General features: G+C 43.5%; 1 long non-coding RNA gene across 2 annotated transcripts in view; it reads left to right on the plus strand.

The window, feature by feature from the left end:
* The first annotated feature begins 2,473 nt into the window (after positions 1–2,473).
* The window catches only part of LOC123364488, a 30,313-nt gene continuing 11,932 nt past the window's right edge, over positions 2,474–20,854 (plus strand). The window contains exons 1-3 of one of the 2 annotated variants that reach the window (XR_006577127.1): positions 2,474–2,592; positions 4,499–4,596; positions 13,398–13,464. This is a non-coding gene — a long non-coding RNA (uncharacterized LOC123364488). Of the gene's footprint in view, positions 2,593–2,718; positions 2,744–4,498; positions 4,597–13,397; positions 13,465–20,854 lie in introns of those variants that run through there. The other variant, XR_006577128.1, reaches the window with a different exon arrangement.

The following is a 20,854-nucleotide window of genomic DNA, read 5'->3' on the forward strand; positions in this document are numbered from 1 at the left end:
TGGTAGGAATCACTAGGACTTCTAATATGTAAGGGTTTGGGCGTAGGGACATGCATATTATCTATTCAGCAAAATTTGGCGAGTTGTGCAAGCTTATTGCATATTTGTTCTATAAATAGTGACAATGCCACATGAGAGAGACCCATAGTGGTTTGAATAGTTCATCCAAAAGTAATCATGACTCAGACGTAATGAATCACACTTCATCCAACCCAAATTAATTGATCTTCACCAACAAAAAATGCCTGATATTAAAAACTAACCGGCTACAATAAGTGACATGATCAATTATTATTTATTCATGTGACTGTTGTGAATGAGGAGGGATCTTGGACAGTTACAAAAAGACAATGACACCTAGGCATCAGATAAATCTTAGCATTCTTGTACCATGATGTACCAGAAAACTAAGTGTTTCAAGAGTCAATATGTTTTTATTAACTCTGTTTCCCAATTATTGTTTTACAAATTACAGCATATTTAGGTGAGATTCACAGTCATGTAGTGTTGACATTGGAAGAAATGAAATAACTTTCTTTGAGGAAATTGGACTTGCCAGAGTTGAATCACTTGCAGACAAAGCCTTCAAGTGTCTTTAAAAAGAGTAGGCTCCATGTAAACCTATCAGAATATTTGTCCTATCCACCTGCAGGGAATGATGCAAAAAATTGGACTAAGCCTTTGAAATATTGGCAAGTGACAGTAATTAAGGTAGTTAGGTAATTAAGTCCCTCAAGAATACCAAACCAGGAAAGTTTACATTTAAATAATGGGAGCTAAAAAGACACATTCACAAAATCATACAAGAGCTGAAGAATTAGAAAACTTAACTGGCATTGCACCTACAGTAGGCGCTGATGTGTGCTCAGTCTGTCTGAAAATTGGATTGCTGATTTGGAAGGCAGAATATTGTCTTGAGCATCTAAATATAAGCACCCACTTAAATAAAACCTCTGCCACAAGAAATAGTGGTATATTATATAACAACAGTTCTCAATTGGGGGTCCGCAGCCAGCTGGGGGTCTGTGAACCCTTTCAAGGGGGTTGCAGGGCCCTGTGGCTGAAATTGGATGCCCCAAGCCCCAGCACCCCGCACAGGGCTGAAGCTGGGAGCCCTGGTGCCCCTCTGAAGGGCTGAAGCTGGGAGTGGCCTGGGGCTGAAGCCGGCAAACCCCACCCTCCCTCAAAGCCGGGAGCTGTGCAGGGCTGAAGCTGAGGGTGTTACCCTAAATTTTAGATGCCAATTATGTTACCTACAAATTTGTGTGGGGCTCTTAGCACCTTGAACACAAGCCTGCTAATTATGTTAGCCTATGATAGTGCTTCTAATTTAACAAAAGGGTAACAAGGTTGTGGCCTGCACTAAAGGAATTGCCAGGGTGTTACCAGGGGGCTTGTCTCCGACACGCAGAAGGCTCCCCAGAGCAAGCTAGTCTTGCTAACCCCTGAAAAGACACGGATACAGCCGTCTGCTCAAGGATTGACACGCAAGCGGAAATTCTTCAAAAACTAAAAAAGTATTTATTTAACAGAAATAAAAAAAATATTGAGAGTTTAATAAAGCAAGAAAATATACATAGGATTTAATAAAACACAATAGAATTACATTTAAGAATAATACAATAAAGTGTCGCAGCAAAATAAGACACAGACTACATAAAATACTTAACACGTACATTGAAACTACTGTATTCTCTGTAACATGCATATAAAGATTCCGCACACACAAAGGCTTTTAGTCTTAATGTTACAATCTAATCCTGTACTTAATACAATGTAGTATACATGGCCTCTATATACACATGAGAAACCATCATCATATTCACAGACTAAAAAGAAAACAAGTATTAATGTTAGTGTTACATAAATAACACTAAACATTTAACATTTAACATCTAACATCCTGTGAGTAGTGACCAGAGTAGTAACAAGGAGGACATCTGAAGGCAAGTGAAAACGAGGCCACCTGAAAACAACATGGCAAAGAACTGTGGAAGCCGAGCTGAAAAACCTTGGGGCACAGCTGGGGAACCATTGAAAGACTTGCCAGAAACAGATAGGACTGGAGGAGCTTCGTTGCTGCCCTAAATACCAGAGGTGTAATGGGAACATGATGATGATTTATGAGTGGTGATCAGCCAGTCACAGGATGGGTAGGGGAGATCTCATTCAGAAGCAGGCATCTAATGTTATTAACAGACACACCCAGGCACTCTTAAATAATAGGTAGAAAGAAGATCAGACTTACACTGGTACCCAAATTCCCTGTGAGTCGTCCTTCTGCTCTGTCAATGTTAAGGATGACTGTGTCAGTGCCTGGTGGCTGTTGCTGTTTCCCTGGAGCTGGTGCTGCTGCCTTAGAAGCCACTGCCTTTGTAGCAGTGTGCCGCTGGCCTTAGCTGCTGGCAGGTAGCTGCTCTGAAGGTCATTGCTAAGGCAACCTCAGAGTTGTGCTGCTGCTCTCAGGAAAGTTCCGCATTTGCTGTTGCTTTCCTTCTTTGTTTCTTTTCAGGTAGCATTCTCTTCTGCGGCTGCCTCACCACTTCTGCTCTTCCAGACACCCCAAATCTACCACTACACTCAGCCTGCTAGGTATCAGCCTTATATACTGATTGCTTAAAATAAGATAATTTATTAGCCTGGCTCATCCAATCAGCTTCCAGATATTAGCATATTTCTAGAACCTTCCTATTACATCATACCTATTTTTAGATACAGAGCTCCTCCCCCGACACCATCTTGGGTAAAATCTCTTCCCTCTAACCTATTTTTAGATAGCAGAGCTCCTCCCTCTGAGTTGCTGGAACCTTCTCGAATTTTCCACTGTCTAAATTTAAACTATGTCATTCCTGTCGCCACCATTTTGATCCACCATGTTGGATTTTCTAAATTTAAACTAACTTCAATTACTGTTTATTTAGAGCAGGGGTGGGCAAACTACGGCCTGCAGGCCACACCCAGCCCGCGGGACCGTCCTGTCTGGCCCCCGAGCTCCTGGCCCAGGAGGCTCACCCCTGGTTCCTCCCCTGGTCTCCCCCCTCCCCCGCAGCCTCAGCTCGCTCCGCTGCTGGTGCAATGCTCTGGGTGGTGGAGCTGTGAGCTCCTGGGGCAGTGCAGCTGCAGAGCCCGGCCTGACCCAGTGCTCTGTGCTGCTGGCAGCAGCGGCAGCAGCGTGGCGGGCAGCACGGCTGTAATGCTGCCAGCTACTGCTGCTCCAGCAAGCGTGGTAAGGGGGCAGGAAGCGGGGGGAGGTGGATAGAGGGCAGGGGAGTTTGGGTGGGTGGTCAGGGGGTGGGGACGTGGATGGTGGTCGGGGGGAAACAGGGGGTTGAATGGGGGCAGAGGTCCCAGGGGGCAGTCAGGAAGGAGGGGGGGTTGGATGGGGTGGCAGGGGCAGTCAGGGGCAGGAGTTCTGGGGGCAGTCAGGGGACAGGGAGTGTGGGTGTGTGGATGAGGCAGGAGTCCCACGGGGGGCAGATAGGAGGTGGGGGCCAGGCCACGACCCCCTCCCCTAACCGGCCCTCAACCCCCTCCCCAGCCTACCCTCAGTACAATTTACGAAACTCGATGCAACCCTCAGGCCAAAAAGTTTGCCCGCCCCTGATTTAGGGCCTTAATCTTAAAATCAATTATTGTTTTATGCAAACCAAAGTGTCCTGATACTGTCACCACCTTAATTATGTTAATTGGGAGAAGTGAATTTTATGGTGTTTTTTAACCCCCCTCCAAGATTTATCTGTAAGCGTCTATTAAGGTGCTGCAAGGTATCTCAGAACATTCAGAGCAAAATCTCTCATTACAGTGTCCCCCCTCCCCAAAGCTGGGAGCGACACAGGGCTGAAGCTGGTGACCCCCCTCACCCAAGCTGGCAGCCCCTGCCCCGAGCCAGGAGCCCCAGTGCCCTTCCCCACCACTGAAGCCGGGAGCCCCGTGGAACTGAAGCCCGAGCCCCGGCGCTCCCTGCGGGCAGAAGCCCTGAGCCAATGGGCAGAGTTAGGGGGGCACAATGGTGTTGGTTTTCAAACTTTTTGAGCTGAGTCCCTCTTTTGAGTTATATTTTTTGGTTGCAGCCCCCCCCCACCCATAACCCAGACAGGGGTGGTCTGCTGAAGTGAGTCAGGGGGTGGAGGTGGCACTCCCTCCCTGGACCCCACTGTGTGGAGCTAGCCCGAGTCCACCAGCCCTTGCCCCCCCCAATAGAAGTCAAACTATGCCTATGCCCAAGGGTCTCCCCACCACCCCAACCAGAGCCCCAAGTACCCCCCTCCTGCCCCCACTGGGCCCTGGAGTTTTTATAGCATGTTGACTGGGGCCTCATCAAGAAAAAGGTTGAAGACCCATTATATAACATACATTCTCTGCAAAACTGCAAAAGATTTAGCAGTTCTGCTGGGTATATAAATACATCCCTATATATTTTTTTGAACAGCTTGACTAGTGAAGTCTTTTTTTCTGCTTCCTCCTTCTGCTTTACCCACTTTTCTTGCCCTTCTCCCAGCACGCCTAGATCTTGCTTTCTTCCAGTATGATTCCACCAGCTCCCTGAACTTCAGAAATCTTTTAAGCAGAAGATGGACTATCCTGACGCCATTCAGTGTGAGCAAAGCATCCTGCAGCCTCAGGGTTGGTGGTCAGAGGGAGAATGGGTTCCCTTTCATGGTGGATTGGCTGGTCAGATGGGGTTTGGGTCGGCGTTAGTTCTCGAAGTGGGACAATCTCTTCTAACTACTAATAGGCTCTCCTAGTTCATGTATGGATGAGGTAACAGGCTGGTGTTTCCAGCCAATTACATCAAGGTTACAGGATTTTATTATGCACCAGAGGAACCATTTTCTTTCAATAATGCATAAATCTATTTGACTGTAATATGAGAAGGCGTGATCCTTAGTGCCCACTGCACAAGGCCTGGGCAAAAGTGCTATCTTTGTATACTCCCAGGTCAAGGACTGCTCCTTTCTGGTGCCCTTTAGTTCTTTCTGGTAGAAGCCTCCCCAAAGAGGGTAGGAAATGGTGCAAAAGGAGGTGGGGCCATGATCATGTCCTCCCCACAACACCAGTCTGCAGGTGCCCACTCCACCTTCTTAAGGGATGATACTGTGAGTGTACTTCCTCTGCAGATCTGGGAACTGTGACATGCAATCCCTCCCAGTGCTTAGCATAGGTCAGGGCAGCTTTGCAGAACCTCTCTGCAGGACAGTTAGCAACTGCCAAAATTGAGCACTTAATTTCTCTATGTTGCTGTCACCCCATCTTTTAAATGGGAATAATAATGTCCTTACCTCACAGGAAGACTGAGAGACAAAGTCACTTAATAGTTGAAAAGACATTGAAATCTCGGCTGCAACATCCTATAAAAGTGCAACAAAAATACTTACTATTGCAACACTTCTTCACTGAAATGGTAATGTTGTATTATGGTAGAACCTAAACACTTCATCCAAGTCTGGGGCCCCATTGTGCTAGGTGCTGTACAGACGTATAGTGAGCTTACAGTCTAAATGGACAAGACACACAAAGGATGGTAGAGGAAACGGGAGGCACTGAAGTGAAATCGCTTGCTGCACTGTGTTTCAGTCCCAGGAATAGAATGCAGGCCCTAGAAGTCCCAGTCCAGTGTCCTACACATTGGATCCGACTGCCTCTCCTTTGGGCTATTCTTTGATTGGGAATGTTTTGTAATTTGCACATAGTATGTTGGTACTGCAGTTTCCAGTGCTGTCTGCTTAAAACATCTTGGACCCCTGATATGCATAGAGCCAGGAAGGTATGGAAGTTGTGAAAAGACTTTGGCAATGTCTGTAGAACTTAGGTGTACTGTAACTACAAAGAAATAGAGTTGTTGTTGCTGAACTACTTTGAAGATGAGACACCATGAAACCTCTACTGTTCATATTACCAGTTTGCCAACTTTTAACTGTATCTTTAACATTTTTCTCTGTACTGGACATTTTGTCAACATGAATCACAGATATTAGAGCTAGCACAGATCCATTAGATAATCTGCATGCCACCTTCCACTACTGTAGACTTGTTCCCGATGGTACATTTCTAATTGATTTGTCCAGCTACTTTAAATAGATCAGATGAGGAAGCTTTCATTACTCCTCTTGGTGATCAGTTCCAAAGACTTTTAGCTTTTGCTATTAAGTAATTTGTTCTGTTATTCACCCTAAATTGCTTTTTGTTTAATTTCATCCCGTCACTCCTAGTTATATTCCCTTTTACCAATATAACCAATTCTCTCCCTCATCTGTATTTATAGCCTTCATATACTTGCACACAATCAGAGTATCCTTTCTGTCAGCAATTTGCCAGGCTAAGCTTACTGGGCCAAATTCATCCCTGCTGAAACACAATTCAGTTCATTTCCCCTTATGTAATCCAGTGTAATGGAGTCAAGCCAAAGATGAATTTGCTCAAACTCAAATGAACTAATTTGGAATAAGGTATTACACAGCATAACTAGAATCAATCTGTAATTATTGGAATGCTGTAGATATCAGTGAGGGAAAGAAACTGTTGGTAAAAAGGAATACAATTAGGAGTGATGGGATGAAATTAAGCAAAGGGCAATTCAGGCTGAATAATGGAATAAACTATTTTATGGTAAGGTATATCAGCCTTTGGAATTACTCACAAAAAGAAGTACTGAAAGCACCACCATTTGAATCATTTAAATAGGCTGGACAAGTTATTAGAAAATGTACTGTAGGGAACAATTCTACAATGATGCATGGGATGGTGCCATTTTGGGTTACATTGGCAAAATCCATCTTTTTGAACAGTCTTGTTCAGTAGGTTGTACATGTAGGTTTATTTATTTGGTACAAAGCATGAAGACTTTGTGTTGTGAAATGTAGGTGAGAGAAGCATGCAGTCACAATAAGTAACTTAAAAATCCTAGTGTTGTGTGTGCAAAATAATTGAATCTTTATCGTTCACATTTCAGGAAGGATAATAAACAGGGGAGGGGAAAGAATTTTCTGAAGGACCCTTGAGAATGTTAGGACCTGGCCTAATATTTGCAGGATGAGGTTTTGCTTTTAAAACAAGGTTATACACAGAGGGGAAAATGCAGAAGTTCAAAGTATGAGAATGTGATTAGAAAATAACAATAACATAGGGAAGCGCCAAGAGAAAAAGTGGGGAAGGAAACTAGGGCATGATCTCATTGTGCCACTTTCAGGGAGCCCAATAGGAGGAGTGAACAATACACTGGGATATATTAATAGGTATATCAGAACATGGAAGAAGAGAATGTAATATGGCCTCCTATTAATAACCACATTGGCCTCAGATTGATTTGACTGTTACAACAGCTCCTAGGATGTATCTACACTGCAGCTGAGACTGAGCACACCAGCATGGGAAGACAGATCTGCACTAGCAGGGCTTAGGCTAGTATGCTAAAAATAGCAACATGAACATTCTAGTTCAGGCTGGAGCTTGGACTTTGAACCAAGGGGATAAGGCAAACTTGAGAGCCCAAACTTTTGCTCCAGCCAGAACATCCACATTGTTATTTTTAGCATGCTAGCTTGAGCCCTGCTAGTGTGAGTCTGTCTACCCATGCTGGGAGACTTGCTCCCAGCCCAGTGTAGACACACACACACAGATCCTGATCAAGGTCCCATGGTGCTAGGTGCTGTGCAAACACATCTAAGACAATAATCCCTGTCCTGTAGAGCTCAAAGTTTACAATAACAGTGCCATGCAACAGTGGCAAACAGCAGGGGAAAGGGTAAGGTGGAATGATGGGAGGATGAAGTAACAGTAAAATGAATGTTTATGCATAATAGACAACAATCCCAGGTTACCACCAGCCTACCTCACCATATGTTATGGAGACAATACTTTGTCCATGGCCACATATTGCACTGTGGAAAAATATGTGACATAAAATAAGAAGGTAAGTTGTTGTCACAACTACAATAGTAATTTCCAATTGTCTTAAATAAAATTACCTCAGTATTTGCACTATTCCCTGGAATGCAACAAATGCTGAAGTAATCTTGTCTTGTTACTTAAGGCAAAGTTGACATGATTCTTAAGAACCTACAGTATACAAGCAAAGATGCTCAAGGCCTATAAAGCTCTTCTCACCAGCTCTATCCAAAATTCTCCTCAGCATAGAGGGTAAACCAGGGGGACAGGGTTCAGCATGGAATGAGAAGCATCTACACCCATTGTATCACTTTTCCAAGAGTTTTTTTTAAATTCAAACTGTGTTCTTTTTTGTTTGGATGCCAAACTCCACGTGATGCTTCAACAGCAGGAAAGGGAAATTTGAAACACCTGTTGAGAAGGACTCAGTTGTGGGTTGTTGCTTAGCAACTCTCAGCAGGAAAATACTTGGCTAATATGTTCAGAACTTAGGGGAAGATAGGGTTTTGCCTAAAAGTGTTGTTTACATTACAAAGTGAGGACAAAAATGTAACGTTTGATTCATGCTAATGTGAACATTCCTGGAAATGTAACGTTTGATTCATGCTACATTCATTCATTCATTCATTCATTCATACATTCATTCATACAAAAATGTAACGTTTGATTCATGCTAATGTGAACATTCCTGGAAATGCTGTGTGTGTACTTCTGAAGGATGGTACAGACCCTTTAGGACCAGTGGTCCTAAATCCCCTTTCCTCAGTTTCTCTGGTAAAGTGAAGCAATGTTCATGTGGAAATGGGGAGCTTGGAAATGGAGAAAGCCTTTAAATAGGTCAGTAGGAAGAAGGCTGCACCCAGTCAACAGACGCTTGGGTGGCTAGTGCAGTGAAAAGTGTCAACTTTGCTCCCCTGGGGTAAGATCAACTGTTCATTCCTGTGAAAGACTTCCTTCAGTATCGGCATCTTTTGTTTCACTCCTTTTTGGGTTGAGACTTTGCTTCACCAAACAGTACAAAGCTGAGAATCTTGTTTTGAAGTTTGTTATGCTGCTTGTCTAAATATGTCAGCAGATTTCTTTAGTATGAAAAGCTAGGTTTTGGAGTCTTGAGCTGTGTTTGCTTGTTTTGTGAGAATACAAGAAAATGTACACAATACAGAGAGAAACACAAAAGGGTACAAGGTTAGAAGGTGAAATATATGAAAGATGATGACTGAAAAGGTTAAATGGAAGTCTGCCGAGTTCACACAGATGGGGGTAAAAAGAAGAATGATGTTTTAAAGCTTAACAATAACCCCCAAAACTATTTGATGTGCATTACAAAAAAAAATAACAATAAAAGGAATCTGTCAGTGGAAGAGACTTTCAAATGAAGGTACCATCAATGCAGATATTTGGGAACAGATCAGAAAAGCCATTTATGAGTGGTGTTGCATCAATGTAGGGGCATCAGCTTAGACTTTTTGAGTATGGGGTGAGGGATTATGCTCCTACTTTCTGTCTCTATCTTTGATCAAAAGAGAAATAGTGTCAGAAATATAAAATGAGGGATTCACTTCTATGGCATAAAAAACTTTGCCTATAAACTCCACATTCAGATCCAACATTTCTAATAAAAATCTACAATAGCGGTGATTACAGATTTATGAGGGACAGAGGTATTTTTCATTATTAATGTGAGACAGCCCTGGGCATCCAAAATATTAAAGGATAATTTAGATCTCTGGGGCTCTAAATGTAGTTTGCATAACTGAGTTGAGGACTTGATGTTGCCAAACAGATTGCTAGATGCCTTTCTAATTTACGAAGCCTAGAGGACTGAACAATGAATAATACAGCCATATGGTTTTTAGGCCAGTTTTGCAAGGCCATTTGTTTATATGCCAATTGTACTAGCATCTGTTGAGCAAAGCTTTATGAATCAACTAGAATCTGAATACTATAGGAATGTTATTGATTTTGACTACCATGTTTCATGGGTCATTTGTAAAGCAGCAAAGCTACAAAATGAGGAGGATAATCAGGTAGTGAATGATATTTCTTGCGCCTCGCATTTGGAGTGGCAACTGGGATAGTAAAGAATTCTCTTCTTGAGACGGGTCACTACCAATCATTTTACATATAAATTAGTGCAATCTGTCTCATTTTGAGATATCCTCAACATGTCAGCTACAATATTTAGTGTGTTCTTTTAATTCTACAAGCATATTCAAAAGAATGAGGAATATTCTTCTCCCTTATGAATGACTTATGCTTTGCATCAGAAAAAAGTTGAAAAAAAATCTGAAATATCCCAACTACATGTATAGGCCCCTAAATATAGGAAAAAAATAGGTAAGATGGCACATTGTCCACACTCAGCTTGGCTAGGCAATGTCAGCCAGGAAAGAAACCTTCCTTCTGTAGCAGCTGATAATTTAACAAAGGGATGGTATAAATCCTGCTGCCCTAATAATGTCCAGATTCTAGAGAAGAACTGTGAGAAATCAAGATATTTAGGCCCAAATCATATGGACACAGAGATTCTGTGCTCCTCCTGTGAGGAGCTATGCATCAACCTGACTCCTGCTCCAGACAGTTGGAGACTATAAGATTGTGCTGTGGAGTAGCTGTTTAGTAGTCATGTAGTTTGGGCCCACGGTGGCTCAGTGGAGGGCTCAGACAGAACTTTTTCCAAATAATATTAGGTGGCTGGAGGAGTTGGAGTAGGGGGACTGTATGGGCCATGAGCTCTCTCCTTAGACCCTGAATGCCCTGTGGGGTAGCTGTTTGGTCAAATGAGACCAATTGCTGCGTTAAAGTTCCTACTACTACTACAAGAAGGCCACTCAGGTCTCTGACTGACTATGTTCCCAATTCTTATTCAAGTGGAGAGATCTCATCAGCTATGTGGCCATGTTGAAGGAGGCATCACTCCCCAGATAATTCATTGCTATATATGGCTAACTGGCTGCAAAAACTCTGTGGCCATTCCCTGAGGTTGATCCAGCCCCAAGATTCCATTTCTACTTCCCCGAGCAGTAGGATGGGATTCATGCTCATGCAGTCAGAGAGTCAGAATTTGACCCCTCTTTTGAACCTCACTAAAGGAGGAAGTATTGAAATCCACTAGAGTGAAAAGAGGCTGTGGGATCTATTGTGGTAACTGGGCCTACAAATTTACCCTAATTGTGACCGCAGCTGTAAAAAGTATGTGAAAATTCATAGGATATTAGAATAATCTATAACAACAAATGTTGGTGAGGAAAGGTACAAAGGGGAGACAGACTGAATTAGTCCAAACAAAAAAGGCCAACTGATATAACTCAAGAATTATGTTAAGATAAAACTTGGTAAACAAGGAAATGTGGGAGTGGAAATTTAAGAACCAAAATTGGTGTATCAGATATTAGGCCTAACTGGAAGACAAAATAATGAGGGCATCATAATAATTAATAATGGGTTCCACCCATCACTCCCTTTCATTTTTAAAGAAAGAGACTTTGGTGGGGGAGGGGGAATGGCTACAAGAACGAGCTTCACCATCATGGCAGCCACCCCCAGCATCTCCTGCCATCTTCATCCTAATCCTGAGTGATATCCTGCCCAGACTGGGCCAGAGTGGGGGACCAAGATGATATCACCACCTCTATTAGCTGCAGATGAATCCCAAAGAACAGTTGGGTTATGAGACTTTGTCTTTCTCTCCCGTCCCACCATGCGTCCTTTCTTTCCCCATCCTTTTTTCTTTTCTCTCTCTCTCCTTTCTTCCTTCTGTCTGATAAGAGTCTGGTTAACTGGCCAAGATTGCATATTTTGCAACATTGCTGTAAGACCGTGAACAGAAAGAGGCAACTAAAAACAACACCCTAAATAGCCCAGTGCTGGTACAAATTTGCCAGGTCTGACAGTGGCTGTTTGGACCATGTGTTGGGCCTATGTTTCTCCAGAAGTAAGGTTGTGGGTAAGAGTGAACACCAGAGACATATGCAGCATCTTGTGTCTTTGCTGTTTTTTTCCTCTCCCTTTTTGTGTTTGCCTTGTTTTGTCGCCTTAGGAAATGGGATCAGACCTTAACAGCAACAAAAACAGCTCTAGGCCATCTCAACAAACTTCTCTTTCTCACAAAAGGACTGTTATTACTATCTTTAAGAGCATCTAAGAGACTGTCAAACAAGGGAATTTTCCTTCTAAAAATTCTCCCCAGCTAAAGGGAAAAGGAACAAGGAGTGTTGTTAAAATGAATGACTTATGTAATACGTTGCACTTTAACTGTTATGCTTCTTTTCTGTATCTTTAATAAAAGGTCAAAAAAGGATTTTAATGGTGTGTTTGCCATGGCACAAAGCAGGCTGAGGTCTCTGTGCACCAGACCCCAACAGTTGCTGAACACTGTTTAATGTTGGATGGAGACTGGGTTATGTTAACAGCTTTAGCCCATATAGTCTATTTAAATTAATACAACAGATCCTAAAAGACACAATCAAGATTCAACAGATTACAATTCTTCTAAAAAAGAAGTATACAAGAAAAAGATCATGTGGCTTAATGAAAGACTGTTCAAAGATTTTGGTTTAAAAACAAATAAAAAAGCCCCCCAAAATCCTAAGCCATAAAGAGAAAAGGAAGGAAGCAACCAAAAAAGAATAGAGAGTTAGTTAAGAAAAAGACAATCACAGTAGGCAGGGAGAAATGAGCAGGTTGTTAATGCTAGCCAAAGGGCTTAAAGAAAATTACAAGAGCTCTTATATCAGTGGAAATAAGTCCTAGAGAGAATGGACTGTAGATCTGTTAGGTTCACTCCCTCTGGGGAACCTGGCATTGGCCACTGTCAGTAGACAGGATACTGGGTTAGATGGACCTTTGGTCTGACCCAATATGGCCGTTCTTATGTTCTTATAAATAAGATAAACTGAATTGAATCGAGGATTCAAAAATAGTTGAGGTGAATAGCTTTTAATAATCTTTCCTTAACAAAAAAAGTCTGAGCAATTAGCTTTTTTATTATATCATCCTCACTTTCTCTTGATTAAAAAGCAAGTGTGAGAGTACTTGGAAAAACTAAATATGTCCATAACAACATTTTCAGAAAATATAGACCCTAGGGCACTGATGTACCACTGATATTATTTTTGAAAAGTCAGTGACCATAAGAAAAGCCAGATGATTGCGTTTTAGAATTTTAGGATCATTTAGAGATGCTGTGGAAATTTTTCAGTTTGAATTTTCTTATATCAAAAGAGCAAGCTATAGCCTTGTCCCTTCTCTCTCCTTCTGAGCTTCTCCAAAACCTGGTGGATGGGCACAGAGGTCTTGCTTTGGCCCCTGGTGAGGCCTACTTCCCTGACAGCGTAGCTCTTCTGGAAGTGCCTGGCAAGAACACTCTACGGGAAATACAATACAGCTTTGGGCTGTTTTATCTTGTTGAGTAATCTGTGTGGTCAGGGGGAGATGATATACAGGTCACAGGGTCAAGTAACTGTTTCTTCTCATCTACTCAGCCTATGCTACTTCCCATTTATCTCATGCAGACACTGGATCCCTGGACAGCTCTTCACAGACTCTGGGAAATGAAATGTAAGGGATGACACTAGCTAGGTACGACAGAAATGAGGCTGACTATTGTAGAAGCTGGTATGTAAAAATCTAAGAACATTGATGTGTCCCCTTGCTATTGTGAGAGACCATGTAACTTGTATTGGAGTAGTAGAATGTTTATGATATACCATAATGCTTGAATTCAGTAGGGGCTGTGGGAAGAACAAATAGGGGAGTAACACAGTGACTCCCCAAATAAGAACATCTAGGTACACACAATGGTACAGAGAACATTTAGGTACATACAAATAAGAACATCTAGGTACACATTTGAAAGACAATGGACAAGCTGTTAGCTTCAGAGACCCTGGCTCCTGTTTTAAACTTTCTTTAGTGAGAGTTGAAGTTACCAGATCAAAGGGTTACACACTATTAAAAAATGTATTGATTACTGTGATGAGGAAGTCAATGGTAAGCAGCTTTCTAGAGAGACAAAAACAGACAGGTGGGTGGAGTAGTTTGAAGGAATTGAGATTTCCCAGGTCCAGAGAGTGGGTCCAGAGAATTAGGACTTCCAAGGTCCAGAAGCGGTGACATTCCCCTCGCTCAGCTCCTAGGCGGAGGCGTGGCCAGGAAGCTCTGCACGCTGCCTTTGCCTGCAGGCACCAACCCCACAGCTCCCATTGGCCATGGTTCCTGGCCAATGGGAGCTGTGAAGCCAGCATTCTGGGTGGAGACAGCACACAGAGTGGCCTGGCCATTCCTCCGTCTAGGGGCTGAGCGAGGGGGATGTCGCCACTTCCAGGGAGCACCCCCAGGTAAGCACCACGCAGAGCCCGCCTCATCCCGTCCCGTGCCCCAATCTCCCGCCCTCTCCCATACCCAAACTCTGCCAGCCCTGCCACCCCCCCACACCCAGCACCAGCGGAGGTCCTGGGCTTCATGTCACCTTCTGCTCACCCTCCTGCACCAACAGGGGTCCCGGGCTGCATGCTGCTGCCTGCGTCCCCGCCTCCTCCCAGCACTAGCAGCATCCCCAGGCAGCCCCCCCCCCACGACCCCAGGATTTAGTCAGGGGTATATAGTAGAAGTTATGGACAGAGCATGGGCTGTGAATTTTTGTTTACTGCCTATGTCCGGTCCATGACTTTTACTAAAAATACTCATGACTAAAATGTAGCCTTACTGATGACCACTGCCATTGCCCTGGAAAGAACAGAAGAGCAAGGTCTGAACATACCTCAGACCTACTGAGGTGATCACAGTTGATATACCGGGGACTGCAACCCAACACCTAGTCTGACAGTGGGAGAACTGTAGGATTCCATCCCAACAGAAGAGAAAGCCCGAGGCCTTAAATATTAGGGGGCACATACAGGAAGGTCAGAGGTGCAGTTTTCCCAGTAACTGTGATGTCATGCCCGGAAGTTACTCTGTGCACTTCACTTCAGCTGATGTGGGCCTTGGCTATTATAAAACTAAAACTACCTGTACTGATAAAAACTACTAATTCAGAGCAGATTTAAGTAAAAATGCAGGTAGAAATGATTTATTTTCCTGTCTTTTCTCCCTAAGATGGGGTTTGATTTATATATGGCGAGGTGTACTGTATACATATTACTGTAAAGGCTGAGATATAAAAGCACTCTAAAAATCAAGAAAGATAAAGTTAAAGCAAAAGCTGCATCATATTCACTCCATTCCCTTGTGCTTATACCAAGGTCCCTCCATATGGAAAAACTATTTACACAACTCTTTAAAAAAAAAAAAAGCCCTCAAACCAATCAACACTATTTGGATATCAATGTAAACAAGCAGTAGCCAGGAGGAAAACTCAGAATACTTTTGTTTGGTTTAAATAAGCATGCAAAATTTTATCTCCACTTACCTGAAGCATATCCAGACCTCTTGACTGGAACTCATGAGAACATGGGCTCTTGAAATTTACAGTATTTCCTGCATCTATTTAGATTACAAATACCACGAGAACTCCCTCTCTCAAGGTATTTTTATACTTCCAATCCTTGCTAGAAATGGGAGTTGCAGAGGACGTGTAACAATGAAAAATTATTTAATATTTTTAAAGTTCCACCTCAAAGGAACAATTGTTTGGGTAGTGTTGGATTTGGCTATAGGTAAGAGTTTCGAACATAGAGATTGCAGGCTAGATCTCGCTTACCTGATGTATTTATGTGTCCCTTGTGACTTATTCAGGTTGTGCAGAATCTCATCATTCATTTAAAACTATAAAAGTAAGTTTCTAGCCTTGTGGGTGAAAAGAAAACCTTCCAAATGTGAACCTAGAGTAAACCAATACAGTGTTGTCTTTCTGAGTCTGTAGACAGCCTAAAACAAAGGCTCGGGGAGGCATGAACTGCTTTGTCCCCTATTCAGCTCATTGGAATCTCTGCTAAAAATGACACTTTATTGTCAATATGAGCTATTGCATTGCTGGTCATATTAGCAGAGGGAATGGAGAAGATGGTGGGAATGAAGCCTGGAGGGATAAGCACTGCTACAGGGAAGGAAATGCAGAGAGGGAGACCAAGACAAACACAAAGACAAAGAAGAAGTTGAGAAACCAAGAAACAAGGGTGCAGAAAGGAAGAGAAACAAAAGGTGAAAACAGGAGTGGCCTAAAACGGGGTGGAGTGCACATTTTCCAACTCAGTGATACTGATTGTACCAATAAAGTACTAAGAACAGTGACTAAAACTTTAGTTTCTATACAAAGGCCTGATTCTACTCTTGATTTCTGTGCAAACCTCCCATTGACATCAGTGGACATTCTGCTGTGGATGGTGGGAGATTATGTAGTTCTAAATTTCTGCCTGGGCCCACAAACTATAACTGAAAGTGGAATTCAGCCCTCTTTACTGAATGAGTTTGACACCCCCAGTTAAGGCCCACTTAGGGGTTCTATATAGTCCCACACTTAAAGGGACACCGCTCTGTGGTTTGGGGCTCTTTTGTTTTGCTTTTACATTTACTCACTTTTGTGCAAACGGGGGGGAAGGGGTGGAATGAGGTGGCTAGCAATAGAGCCAAACAGTTGAAGACATCGGGGGTAGGCCCGGTCTCAAGTGGTGCTCTCTGACTAGTAGAAGAGCTGTGCCGTATCACTTATTCCTGCCTGGTCAGGGCCTCCACTACTGCCTGATATCAAAGAAGCTGTCCTGTTCACAGTGGTTACAGACAGATATAATTAAAGGATCTGTGGGCTGGCCACTGGTGCTGAAGATCCCTTACTTTGGAGAGCAAAGGAGAGCAGAGCAGCAGGAGGAGGAAGATCCATCCCTAGACTTCCTTCCTCTTAGGAAGTTGCAGAGTGATAGAAGCAAGTTAGGGGTTTGTGGGGCCCTGGGCCAGAGAAAGTGTGGGACCCTTCCACCTGTAATCTCCCCAGCCCACCCTGGTGTTCCTGCCAGGTGTGGAAGCAGGGAAAGAATTAATAAGGATTTGAAGGGGATCTTAATACATGTCAGTCAGTTAGCAAGAGTTAGCCCAGCTGTAACCCTAATGACGTGAGACTTCTAGAAGCAAGGATAGCGTGAGACATAGGGAAAGAACTGTGTACAAAGTTATTACGACCTTGTAACTGATAACCAAATATGCAGGCTTGCTTTTCTTAGGAGTGAGACAAACAAGATAGCAGAATGGCTTATGTATAAACAAAATGTAGTTGTTGCTCTCTATTGTCTGTATTATTGCTAGTTATTGTCTGTAACAAAAGTATAAAGGCTTGCTGTAATTGTTTACCAGTTGAGAGACCTGTCCAGGACTGGGGCGACCCTGTGTCCTATGGCACTCTCTCCCTCCATTGTAATTACTGGAGAAATAATAAAGTATTTGATTTTGCTGCACCCAAATGAAAAAGCGAGAACTGAGTGTTTCTCTGACAATTTGGGGGCTCGTCCGGGATGGCAACGCCCACGGACCCACAGACGGCTACTACGGATCATTCCCCTTCGAACCCCATGGCGCCACATGAGAGGTATGAGACCTTTTGAAATCTCTATTGGGGTATCGGAGGAGGACTGTCCGTGAGGACGTCTGTCTCTGTTGGGCTCACGCCATCTGAACTTATTGACTGTGCAGCAAGATCAGATGCAAAGTGGTATTGGGGACTAACCAACAAGGTTAGTTTATAGCAGTATTGGGAACTGCTGAGTTGGCCAAGGTAATGCATAAGGTAATGCATTTACCTATGCATTAGAATGCACCGGTGCTGATGGGTTTTTACCGCCTCAAGAGGGGTTGTTATACCGCCTCATGGTATTGGTCCGGACCAGGTAAAGATGCATCGTGGTTTAAATAAATAAATAAATAAATAAAATAAAATAAAAAAAAACCAGAGGTAAAGAAGAAAAAGAGGAAAAAAAGAAAAAAGAGGCCTTGGTGTAGTGACTGTTACCGGAAGACGCCCAGAGTACCCTGTGAAGCGAAAGCTAGTGATCAGGACTACTCTAACGCAAGCCCGGTAACTAGTGGATCTTTAGGAGATCTGACCCACGGTGGGCTGACTCGGCCTGGCATTGTCCGGTGAGGAAGCTTCCTGAGTCTAGGAGTGTGTGAACCCATCTTCCCTCCCCCCCTTCCTTTCCATGTGGGCTACTGACAGTCTGATCATCTCACTGGATGCAATCAGAGTAAGCGGCACCGTCTCCCAGAGACTAGCCAACGCTCTTTGCTGAAGGGAGGTGTAGGAGAGTCATGGTCATTCCCGTTAGTCTCTCCTGTGTGAGTGCCCTGTAGGGAGAGATCCTTAGTTTCTGAGCCGCTAGCGCGGACAGGGCACCCTCTCTGTGTGTGTAAATGGAAAATGGGTAAGGGACAGTCTAAGCATTCCACCTCACCCCCTAAGGGTACCCCAGCATATTCCATGTACGTACATTATGGTCCTAAAACCTGCAGGTATTTAGAGAATTGGAATCTTCACACTTGTGAAAATCCATCTAAACAATGCCCATTAGAAGGTACCTTCAATCTAGATAAGATCATATATCTCAGAAGAGCTTTTAATCACCAAAGAAAAGCCTCTGACACAATGTGAGCAATTTGTCTAGGAACGGGTTAATTTGAAATTCAGCTTAGCCCAGAGATAAAGGGAAAGTTGCTCTACGTTCAAGGTCAAGAACCAGCGCAGACTATGCTAAGTGCAAAGAAAAACTGCTTTCAGCTCCAGCTGGTTGTGGAAAAATAGAGACACAGGCAAACCAAAGGCAATACAAGTTACAGAATTGAAATTACATTTGCAAAGCTTAACTTTCCAGTGAGATCCAGCAGTGTGCTTCTGCGACCCTGTAGCTGGTGTGGCTTGGAAATTCCTGGAAAAGCCACAGGCAGCTAACCTGAACTGGAATCTCTGAAAGAGACACCGCAGGAGATTCCAGGGTGTAAAAGAACAGCCATCCCAAGAGCAGAAGTATGTTGGAAATTCTGAACACGCTGTATACAGGATAATCTCCCGTCCACCTATTCCCCCTTCTCTGACCATTATACACAGACGTGGCCAGTCTGGACATGTGTGAGTATTAAAGTGGCTTAAGGCTTGGAGCATTCATATTTTTCCTGAGTGATGTGGGAGCATTCCCAACACTCTCCATTGAAACTACATTGGCCAAATCTTTTAATTACAAATTGTTAAAATTTGCATACCGACGGTCTTTGGAAGCAATGACATGACAACTTAACCCACTCCCCATATTGTGCATGGGATCTTCTGGCTACCTCAGATTTCTAGCCAGAGGGCTGGGGATGGTAGGAAGCTATTGCTGTTGTTAAATGTACCGCTCACAAGACCCCTCATGATGAAGTTACCCATGGAAATGCTTTGGCAGACTCTGCAGCCAAAGCAGCGACCCTTTCCGTACCTCAGGCTGAACATACTTGTGTCCTAATTGAGCAGCCTTCACTAGCCTCCCTTGAGGATCTGGCTAAGATCCAGGAGGCTGCATCACGAACCGAGAAACACTCTTGGAGTGCTGCTGGATGCATTTTACATACTGATCTTTGGTGTGCCCCGGATGGTCGCTTGGTGGCACCGAAAATGTTACTGTCCTTTCTTGCTCGCATATACCATGGAATGGCACACGTGAGCAAAGAGGGGATGGTTGCTGCAGTTAACATAGATTGGTGTGCACCGAGTTTCCCTTCTGTAGCACATTCCTACTGTCAACACTGTGTGATTTGTCAACAGCACAACATTGGTAAAGCTGTTAAAGCTAAGCGGGCAGCCCACCCTCCTCCTTGGGGACCTTTTGTAAATATTCGGATTGATTTTATTCAAATGTCTAAATGTTGTGGTTATGAATATGTATTAGTTTTAGTTGATGTATTTACCAATTGGGTTGAAGCTTTTCCTTGCAGGAAAGCAGATGCCAGGACTGTTGTGAAACTTCTGCTTAAAGATTTTTATACACGTTTTGGCATCCCTGTGAGTATCAACAGTAATCGTGGAACTCATTTTACTGGACAGATTGTAAAGGAGTTATGTGCAGCTCACTGCCCTCACCACCCACAGTCTGCTGGGACAGTGGAACGCCAGAACCGGATTTTAAAGAATAAACTGGCCAAGATTTGTGCTGAGACAAACTTGAAGTGGCCAGATGCCCTTCCTTTGGCACTGATGAGTATGAGAGCCATTCCCAATCGAAAGACTGGACTCAGCCCTCATGAGATTTTGACAGGACGCCCAATGCGACTACCAACTGCACCCCCACTAACCCCAGCTCAGATGGACATTCATTTGATGGATAACATAATGCTTAAGTATTGTCAGGCACTAATGAAATGTGTTAAGTCTTTTTATACACAGGTGAAGGAAGCACTACCGAAGGATCCTGTGCAACCTTGCCACTCATTGGAACCAGGAGACTGGGTCTACATAAAGATCCATCAACGAAAGACTGCCTTGGCTCCACGCTGGAAAGGCCCTTTCCAAGTCCTGTTGACTACCAACACCGCTGTGAAGTGCCACAGACTGACTGCTTGGACCCAGGATTCTCACTGCAAAAAGACCCCTCCACATCAGGAGAATTTTCCTACTGATGATTAGCCTATTCTTTCTTCTAGTTCTGCTGTACCTTCTGGACAGCAGGAAAAAGGACAAGGTGACGTGCTCGTAACCTCTCCCTTGTCCACTAACAAATCTACTGTGCCTTTGAACTTTTCTAGAAGAAGCAAAACCATTACAGGGTGATGTCTGGTAATCTCCCCTGTAGGATGCTGAACCACGACTGCTTCGGGAAAGAAGAAGAAACACCCACTCCACTGACATTGCCAAAGTCCAGGAATTCCTGACCAGAAAGGACATTGAGAACTGACCCTGGTGAAGAAACAAAGAATTACACACTGGCAGGAAAAAAAAAATTGTGGGACCCATGCTTGGGAATGTGGTATTGATTGGATTTTGGGGTTTATTCTACAGGCTGCGCCCTGTGTTTTGGAT

This window comes from Mauremys mutica, chromosome 2, assembly GCF_020497125.1.
Source record: "Mauremys mutica isolate MM-2020 ecotype Southern chromosome 2, ASM2049712v1, whole genome shotgun sequence".
In the NCBI taxonomy this organism is placed as follows: Eukaryota; Metazoa; Chordata; order Testudines; family Geoemydidae; genus Mauremys; species Mauremys mutica.